General features: G+C 46.8%; 1 pseudogene; it reads right to left on the reverse strand.

Annotated features, from left to right (window-relative positions):
- LOC100976835 (melanoma-associated antigen 8-like) lies at positions 1-9,765 on the reverse strand (annotated as a pseudogene).
- Positions 9,766-10,442: the final 677 nt, after the last annotated feature.

Below are 10,442 nucleotides of genomic sequence, written 5' to 3' on the forward strand. Positions count from 1 at the left end.
CCTGGAACTTGCACTGGCCCTGTCCCTAAACCTGCCACCTGGTGGCCCTGGCTGCAACTTGTACTCATACTCCCTCTTCCCCCTCTCTCAAAGCCTCTTCTTACAGAGATGGGTAGGAGGTGGGATCTGTCCCATGGACCTTGGCCACATACTCCAGGACTTTCATCTTGTTGGTTTTAGTGTGGGCTCTTGGACTCTACAGGAACTCATAGTGTGCAGGATCACTGCTGGGCACCTGGTGGTACTCCAGGTAGTTTTCCTGCACCCAGTCTTGGGTGAGCAGCTTCCTGGGCTTCCCATAGACACTGTGCTTCTTCCCAGAATACAGCCCCATCACACTCAGGGTTTCCCATATGACCTCTTCAGGGGTGCAGTTGCCCTCCATTATAATCGTGCACAGGACCATTATCTGGAGGTCTGCATTGGGCTTGCTCTGATCATCACCCAGCAGGCCGTCATAGGAGAGGCCCAGGGAAGTGACAAGGATGTAGGAGTGGCCAGTGGTATCCACTTCCTTCATGTCAAAAAAAAAAAAAAAGACCAGCCACATGCACTTGAAGATCACAGGAAAGTAATCCTTATAATTTTTGATGACACTCTCTAGCATTTCTGCCTTTGTGATTGTCTCCTTGACTCAATACTTGTAGAGCAGGAAATGAACCAACTCAGTCACCTTCCCATCAAGTGCTTCTTGGAACAAGGTCTTCAGGTCTGCTGGGTCTGGTGAGGTGCCTGGAGCCTCCTCTTGGCTGCTGGAGCCCTCATTAGATTGGCTCCATAGAGTGTTGTCAATGGTAGTGGGGGAGGTAGAGGTTCCCTGAGGACTCTGGGGAGAACCAGGTGACCCAGCAGCAGGCAGCCCCTCCAGGGTGCCCACTGTCAGAGGAGAGGAGAAGGAGGCAGCCTCCTGTTCCTCAGCCAAGGGAGCCTGCACACCCACCAGGCCCAAAGCCTCGTCTCCTTCAGCCTCAAGGCTTTCCTCAGGCTCGCAGTGCTGATTCCTCTGCTCAGGAGACATGATGACTCTGGTCAGAATGGCAGAGTGTGGGCAGGAGCTGGGCAAGCGGGACCCACCGGCCTGAGGAGAGAGGGAGCCAGTGAGGGACCTCAGCTGAGAGCCGAACCTTGGAGGCTCTAACAAAAGCAGACTTATGGATCTTTTCATTTGGTGCTCCTCTGGGGCCTCCTGGGGCACCTATCCTCCTAGCTGGCCTGTTCACCGAGAACTTGGAGGAAGTGACAGTGTTACAGTGGGTAGCTAGTCAGGTATGAATAGGGAAGGAGAGGGTTCCCCCAGCCCCTTCACGCATGTGCACATGTATGCATGCATGCACACACACACACTAGGAATGTTGGGTGACCATTAGGCGATGGTCAAGTGGTTGTTAACTATTTCTGTAAAGTAATAATTGTTCACAGCCCTTGCCAGGGAAAGGCAGTCTCCTAATAGAAAACACCTGAAATGGATCAGCAGCTTCCCAATAAGATCTCAGGACTGGGGAGAAAGTAGCACAAGATCTCTGAAGTAGGCTGATATGCTTTGGCTGTGTCCCCACCCAAATCTCATCTTGAATTCCCACGCATTGTGGGAGGGACCCAGTGGGAGGTAACTGAATCATAGAGGCAGGTCCTTCCCATGCTGTTCTCATGATAGTAAGTCTCATGAGATCTGATGGTTACTATAAAGGGGAGTTTTCCTGCAAAAGCTTTTTTTTTTTTTTTTTTTTGCTTGCTGCCATCCATGTAAGATGTGACTTTCTCCTCCTTGCCTTCTGCCATGATTGTGAGGCTTCCCCAGCCACACGGAACTGTAAGTCCAGTTAAACGTCTTTCTATTGTAAATTGCCCGGTCTTGGGTATGTCTTTTATCAGCAATGTGAAAACTAATACATATGCCAACATAAAACCCCAAGTCAAGAGGTCAAGCTGTGACTTTGGTTTCTCAAGTTGACTACTTGGCCCTCTTCTGAGTTATACTTTTCTTGTTTCCTTTCCTTCCTTTCCTTACTGTTCTAAAGCTTTGTGTTTTGTTTGTTTGTTTGTTTTTTGCCTCAGTCTTTCCTTCTGCCTTTGGCCCCTCAGTCGAATTCTTTCTTCTGAGGAGGTAAGAACTGAAGTTGCTGCAGACCTATATGGATACACCACCAGTAACTCAGGGTAACTTGGGTACCTGCCACCACTAACAAGAGGGCTCCTCAGGGTGCAGCTTGTCAGCAGAAGCCACGGCTCCAGCACTAACAGTAGGACAGGTGGGGTTGGCACTTTGGAGTCCCCTCTGCTCTGGGGCCGGTGGAGCCCTTTGTATACATTTAAAGTAAACACCTCACCTTGCCTGCTGGCAATACCTGGGCCTCCTCTGCTGTATGACTTCAGGACACTGCCTCAGACCAAGGCCCAAACCTCTCTGAGACCTGGGAGAAAGAAGTGAGGGGGCACCACACGGAAAATTCTGCACGGGATTCCCAAGGCTGACAGAAGGAGCAGGTTTCAGGGGTGCCTCCTCTGTCTGTGTTCCTCCAGGTATTCAGATTTATTCCCGACAGGGCCCAGCCCTTTCGCTCCTGCTCAACTGTGGATGAGTCTTGTGTGCCAAGGCCACCATCTTCCTGGGACCCCCAAGGAGAAAGTGGGGGACCATGTCCCTTCTCCACAGGCCTGCCTTGGGCCTCCCAGGACTGATAGCAGAGGCAGATTTCCTAGGTCCAGGATAACAGGTCTGCTGAGTCCTCTCTCAGGGCTCTAGGGGACTTCTCTCTTTGCTGGCCTGAGGCTCTACTCCTCATATTACACCCCTCTCGTCACTGGCACCCCAAAGACACAGCAAAGATGTGCCACACACAGCCAGCACTCCCAGGACCTCCCAGGGTCGAGGTCCTCTGAGTCCTCCCTCTTCTTCCTCCTCTTGATGCTGTCAGCTGAGCCTCACCCCTTTGTGGACCTGAATCTATATCCCTCAAATTCCCAAGGCCAATTGAGAAGGTGCCTCAGTCTCAGAAAGAAGTGGAGTAGGCCCCCTGTTCTGGGTTGCTGGGTCCCCTCAGGCCTGCCTTGTCTCCCAGCCGGGCCTGGACCCACCTTCTGCTACCCTGAGGCCGTGCTCATGATTCCAAGCCCCTTCCCTCCATCAGCCCCCGATGTGAACATCAGGATCCACATGCCTGTCCACCATGCCCGGAACTTCCCAGGGCTGACAGCAGAGATGGAGCCTCGCTCTGTGGGATCTCAGCCCTCCTTCAGGGCCCGGACCATGATGCCTGGCAGGCAGAGCATGGGTCCTGCCCTTTCTTAATCAGCCCTTCCCTGGTCACACCAAGCTCTGTCTCCAGAATGCCCTGCGGCTTAAGTGGCAGTGGAGCCGGGAGCGGCCCAGCCTGAGAAGTCTGCCCCCAGGTGGCCCAGGGCTGGCAGCAGGGGTGGCACTGGGTTAATTGGGGTCCTCTCTCTGGGGTAGGGGCATCCTCAGTCTTCCTCAGTGTCTCACCTTGCCTCCTCACAGAGCCAGGGCCTGTTTCCCTCCACCAATCTCAAGCTGCCACTCAGAGCGAGGCGCTCTTGCTATCCTCTGACCCCTGAGGCCACGTCAGTGGCGTGACATCCGGCCCCCAAGCCTGGGGCTTCCCTGGGTCGACAGCAGCAGCGGAACTGGATTCTTCCAGGCATGGGGGTAGGAATGGTTATAGGGACCCTCAAGCTTCCCTTAGGGTCCTGACATTGATTCCTTGCAGAGCCTGGACACCCTGCCCTCTGCCAATTGGGTCTGCTCCCTTCACACCAAGTCTCTGACTCCCAGTCCCCTGAGGTGGCAGTGGTGGGAGGCGTGTGTTCAGGGCGACAATATTGCCAGGATCTTCCAGGACTGTTAGAAGGGCCTGAGCTGGATTCTCTGGTTCCTCTACGAGGGGAGGATGGACTCTCAGTCCTCACTCAAGAGGATCCTCCTCCTGGCTCTTGGATCTTTGATGAAGCCATGGGCAGGAGATACTCTGTTTCTGCCACTTCTGAGCATTTGCCCAGCTGCATCTCTTGCAGAGAATGGCTGCGGGTCCCAGGCCAGGTACTCCCTGCAGTGCGGCAGCTTCTGTGATTGTAGTGACCTCTGGGAGAAGACACACACCTTCCCAAGGAAGCTCTTCCCCAGCCACAGGTCGAGTTTGCAAATCTGTTTTCCTAAAATATTTGTTTTTACATTAAATAGGCTGAGCAGCAGCATGAAATTTGGGGAGTCCTGCCATTAGAATTATCGAGTATTTCATAGCTCAGTGCAGTGATTTTCATTTTTAAACTTTCATTCAGCATCAGAAATCATACTTAACCTCATTATGCCTGTTTCATTCTAATGCTCAACACTCTGTTTGTAATCCATTCTTTATGTTCAGTTAAGCCAATTCACCTATTAATGTGGTTTTAGGTGGTTATTAGCACAGACTGGAGCTGTTTCAATGAAACCAGACTACTGGCACCTGTGGTCTCAGGTGCCACCTGACATTTTCACACTGGAATAGGGGCAAAAATTTAAACATTTCCTTCTACACATCCTGTCATCTTCCTTCTATGCCAGCTATGGACTCTCCCTAACTTCCTTGACACTCTGACCACTTCGATTACAGGTACCAGTTAAACACAGTCTTCATTCTCCCCCAGGGCTTTGCTTTGTTGTTTAGATTTTGTTGTTGATACTATTTGTTTTTTTATTTTATTTTATTCTTTCTTCTATAGTTTTCCAGGATTGATTTTGGTAGTTGAGGGCAGAAGTCCAAGCCTGACATTCATCTTGGAAGCTAAATTTTAAGCATTATATCTGTAAATCTTGAACAAGAAAAATTGATATCTTTTCAATAGTCTGTTCCCTATTAAGGCATATAGAATATGGCTCTGTTTATCTGGGAACTTTTTGACCTAAATCTATCAGTACTTGCATAGTTGTTTCCATAAAGATCTTGTATGCTTTGTCTGTCTCCATTGGATAATTTCTAGATTTTGTTGCCATTGTGAATGGGGTATTTTCTATTACTTGTTCTGAATAGTTATTTATTTGGGTTGCAAGGATTTTGATTTTACTGTAGTAATCTTCTGTATACTATTTTTCTGAAGTCTGTTATTTGACTATTCCATCTGCACAATTCTTTGAATTTTCTAGATAATCATATTGTCATACCAAATATTAAATCTGTTCAATATTTATACTGATTTTTTTTTGATATCCACCTCTCTGGCCTTATGTTACAATGTAATTTCCAAAGATAGAGGTTATAGCATAGTCCTATGACAATAATTCTTCTGACATTTCATATTTGGGTATGCTGGCCAGTGATCGTAGGAAAAGCTGATTTCCTTCTAACCTCATTTTGCTAAAACTTTTGACCATGACCTTGTGTAGAATTTCCTCCAGAATCTTTTCTGTACCTATTATACCTATTAAAGTGATCACTTTTTAAAATCTTAATTCGATAACGTAGGAAATCACAACTGAAAATTGTTTTATATTAAATCATGTTTTTGTTCCTTGGACACAATCCGTTAATTCACTTCTATGTTGAATATGCTACTAATTTAATTAATATATTTGCCTCTGTGTGAGTGAAGTTTGGCTCAAGTGTTTTCACGGTGCTGTCCTCCTCTGGTACCTGAATGAAGAATGGTTAGCTTGGGAAAATAATTTGAATAATTGCCCAACTTTTCGTATGCCTTGGAAGAGTTTACTTAAGGTGGCTTTGAGCTTTACCTGATAACATTGTAGAATTGGCCTCCGAAGCTGCCTTGTCCACATTTGAGGATGGCTTGAGCTTAGATTAGTTTCACTTTTTATTGTTTGGTTAAAGATTTGAATTTCTTTTTGTATCAATTTGTTCATGTACTTATTTTCCTAAAATATTATCCATTTCACTTAGGATTTCAAATTAAATATCATATTTATTTCAAAAATATTTTCATTACAAGCATTTTCAAATACACCTAATAATAGGGTAAATACTATAATTAATCTAATATACCAGACTTTCAGTATCAATAATCTTCAACTCATGGCCAATCTGGTTCTAGTTATACCCGTACCTACTCCGCATAGCAGAAACTGAAATAATGTGGAGCAAATCCAAGACACCATGTGATCTCATCTCCAAATACATCAGAGTGCATTTCTAAAGATAACTATTCTCTTATAAAACATAAAGCCAACATTATTATCTTTCCTAAACATGTAAGCAAGTCATTAATATAATGAAATGTTCACTTATTTGTCACATGTATCTGGTGGACATATGCTCCTGTTAAAATGCAGTTTCTTTGAATCGGTTTGCAAATATGATCTATACATTGTGTTTATGTTCTTAATAGCCACCTTAAGTAATTTATAGATTCCCCCACATTACCTTTTTTTGAAACTCATTTGTTGAAAATGAAGACATGCCTTGTGTTCTGTCCAGTTTCCCATACTCCGGATTTTGCTGAGCGCAATACTTCTCTTCCTGCATTACCTATCTGTTTTTCCATGTTGCCTACTTTTTCCATTAAAGCCTCTTAAATTTTTAAAAATAGTTATTTTAAATTATCTGCCTCCTAATTCCAATATCTGAGTCATATTAGAGTCCAGTTCTGTTGATTGTCTTGTCTCTTCAGACTATGTATTTTCCTACTCTTTTGCGTGTGTCCCTTGCAATCCTTTTGTTGAGAGTGAACGTGTTGTATGAGGTCATAGGAACAGAGGCAATTAGATCTCTACAGTGAGGATGTATGTCAATTTGGCTAGGAGTTGGGCTTTATTTCTTATAGCTATAGATACCAGAGGCTTCAGATTCCTCTAGTGTCCTTGTTTTTGTCTTCCGTTTTATTAATTGTGGCAAATGTGTAATGCTAATATAAGAGGATGGTAATAGGGAAAACTGGGTGTGGGGTATATGAGAATTCTCTGTACTATCTCTGCAATAATTCTGTAAGCCTAAACATTTTCTAAAATAAAAAGTCATTAATAAAGAATGACTTGTTGGACCCCATTGGAAGGAACAAGAATAACCACCCCTCACATTGAGAATTGGCTCTGCAAGAGAGAGAATAAAACATTTATCCTGCATTTCCTGTACTAACTGTATTTCAGGATGACACAGTAGCTACAGTTGATGAGGAAAGTTTCTTCCTTACTGGAGAATTCCAGCTGAGGAAAATGCAACATATGAGAGAAAAGGAAAACAAGTATTTGCAATATCCAGCAATGCAACTGATGCAATCCATGCTAATCAATGGATGAAACATTGTTGAAAGGTTGATGACGCACTCTGCAATGGAGGAACAAGGCTGTCTCCACCTCTCCACCTGAGCCCACTGATCAGAGCCAATATGATCAAGGGTTGAACAGCCAGAAGTTGTATGCCTCCTGCTGGAGTACAGTAGGAAGCACAAAGAGCCTCCTATGTGTACCTTTCCCCCCAACAAAAAGCCAAACCTGCTTCTGGCCTCCACCTGAGGTGAACTTTGAAAGATAGGAAATCCAGTCCTGGATTAAGACATCTGGCCCCTCATTGAAGACACAGAGTCTACTCTGGAATGAGCACTAGGTGTCACCAGACAGCCTTCTGCTTTGTTCTGCACCCAGTCTTTACACATGCACCATTGTCCTGCCCACCGCAGCAGTGCCACAGCAGCAGGCCAACAGCCTTGCCTGTTCAATGCCAATGGTGCCTTCCATCCCCTTTATCCCGAGAGAAAGGTTTCTGGACACCTAGACCTGTATTCTGTACCCAATCCTCAGGTCAAGTCAGTAACCTGGAATAGAAACCTGGATCCAAGAAGCCAGTTCATGGTACAGTGCAGCTGACCTGGCTCTGAGGCAGTCCATGGCTCAGAGGATCAGGGAATACCCTTCACCTGGCTCACCAGACCAGTGTCTCTAGACCCTGCCTTCTACACTCTGTTCCAAGGCCCCGAGCGACTGCATGTCTTTGTTCTCTTCTAGACGATTGCTCTTATAATACTGTTAGCATTCCTTCCCAGACATCCTCGGTTCTCTCTCGAGATATCTCTTCTGTGAGGCCTTCTATGAATACCATTGTAAAAATTGCAATCCCTCCTTCCACCCAATTGCCAGCACTCCTTATTTAGCTCTCTCGATTCAGTTTGTTTCCATAGCGTTTGTCACCATAAAACCTACTTCACCTGTAACTTTGTTCCGCAGTTCATTGTGTGCCTGCCCCTCCCCTCCCGCTAGAATATAAGCTCCACAGAAGCAGGGAATTTGTTCAATGCTGTATCCTCAGAGCTTAGAGCAGTGCCTGGCAAACAGTATATGCTCAGTCCTCAACTGTGGGACGCATGAAGAACTACAGCTCCATGGTCCTAGTATTCGCAGCCTCTGCATTGGAGCCTCGTGGCATTTTCAGTCCTCCCAATTACCCAGCAATCAAAGTTTAAATGCATCCCAGCACCCTCTTACTGTTGAGTCATGGAACAGGTAAGCAACTGAGCTCTAGGGACTCCAGAGACCTGCTGCCCCAGCGCCTGGTCTGTGCTCCTGGCATCCTGGGGAAGTCAGCAAGGCAGGGCTACAAACATCAGTGGCTATCTGAGCACTCTCTCTTGCCAGTAGGCAGCTGTGGCCCTTGTCCCAATTCCCTGCTCCTCTCTCTGGTCGTTTGGGTCTGCAGGCAGCCAATGTCAAGGTCTCACATGTCTCTGGGTTTCAGCTGGGCCTTAAAGGGATTTATGTAACATTCAGTTCAAGTAACACTTTCCCATTGATTCCTGGACAAGCTCTAGACAGAAGTCCCATGTTCGCCAATGACTTTGATGCTACTTCCCTGGAGAAAGTAGGAAGGGTGGCCAACGTGGTTTGCAAGGTTGCATTCATCTGGAGAATGCTCCATCATGATTTCTCCCCAATGCCAGTAGACAGGTGCCATCCCTGCCTTTGTGCACACCGTTCCTTGCTGCGTGAAGTTATTTGAGGAATCATTACACATTCTCCAAGAGGTAACATAACATGATTTCATTCGCTCATTCATTCAATATTTATCCAGCTCCTCATATGCTCCAGGCACTGACCTAAGTGCTGGAGATACTATATTCACTATAAAAAGGGCTTCCCGCCTCCGTGGTGTTCTTCCTAATAATGCATAATCATGCATCCCCTTCTAATCGTGAGAAGACATTAGACCCACTGAAACTGAGGGATGTTCTACAAAAATCAGACTAGTATTCCTAGAGTCCTCCAAGACAGATTTGATGCCAAGATGGGGAAGAAGGAAGAGTATGTTGGAGCCCTAGGTCCTTGCAGACATGTTCTGGAGATACACACTGGGGTTTGGGAGCACAGCAGGAGGGACTGTGGAGTGCGCAGAACCCTCCAGGGAGAGGTCAGGGGAGCAGTGCAGGAGTTTGAGGCTGCACAAGAATGACATGACCTCCATGGGAAGAGCACACTACTCACCCTCCTTCTGAGATGAAGCATTCTCTTCCCCTTCCTTTAGCCATGTGACAGGGTCTGGTCAGGTGAGGAGAGGAGTGACACAGATGGGGAACTGGCACCAGGTCCTCAGGGGATGGCAGGCAAGAAGCTGGGTCTCATGAAGCTATGTGAGGCAGATTCCATAGAAGGAGACTCGGGAGCTTTGGGTTTCATTCTCACATCCTGAGAACACATCCAGAGACTTAAGTCATACACATTTGCTCCCTTCTATGCGAGATGCCAGATTCTGTACTTTGAAGGCCCTGGGCAGGGATGGAGGTCTTCACAGGAAGCAACACCCCGTAGGAAGCTGACTGCAGGAATTCCTGCATTGCCGTCTGCACCCTTTGGGCCCTGAAGCATGACCCATCAGTATTTTAAGAGCCACGATGTGTCCTTGAATTGGAGGCTGGCAGCCAGCAGTCAAATGCCCTTGTTGGGATTGCAAGTTTCCTTCTCCTGGGGCCCATAGTTGTGTTCTCATGTCCCCTGCTGCTGTGTCCACACTGCCCCAGTCGGGCCTCAGTCTGCCCAGCTTGGGGCTTTGCGCTTCCTCTCTCCCCACTAACTACTGCTCAAGACCTGGAGCTGATGCTCATATGCGATTATCATTGTGATAAATTCCCTGGTAAGGATCTCCTTCCAAGGTCTTGTGGTGACAGAACTGGCAGGAGATGATGAAGCCTTTTGGGGAGTCTCCTAGTGAATAATAAGCATTCTGATGTGATGAGTGACAAATCACGATGATTAGGAGATATTATTCAAATAATTCCCCAGGTAATGCCTGGCTTTTGATTAACCGATCACCTTAAATGGGTGACTATGAGGTTTTGCTTTCTCAGGCTGATGATCCAGAGAGGTGGGGCTGGGGTCTCCTAGCAGAGGCAGCTAGGGCCTCGGTGTCCCCAGACAGGCAGTTAAAGAAGACTAAAGGCTGTAGCAGATGGTGGGGGCGTTGAGTATCGGGACACTCTGCAGTCCCCAGAAAACTCCCAGATCCACATTAGGA

This window comes from Pan paniscus, chromosome X (genome assembly GCF_029289425.2).
Source record: "Pan paniscus chromosome X, NHGRI_mPanPan1-v2.0_pri, whole genome shotgun sequence".
Classification (NCBI taxonomy): domain Eukaryota; kingdom Metazoa; phylum Chordata; class Mammalia; order Primates; family Hominidae; genus Pan; species Pan paniscus.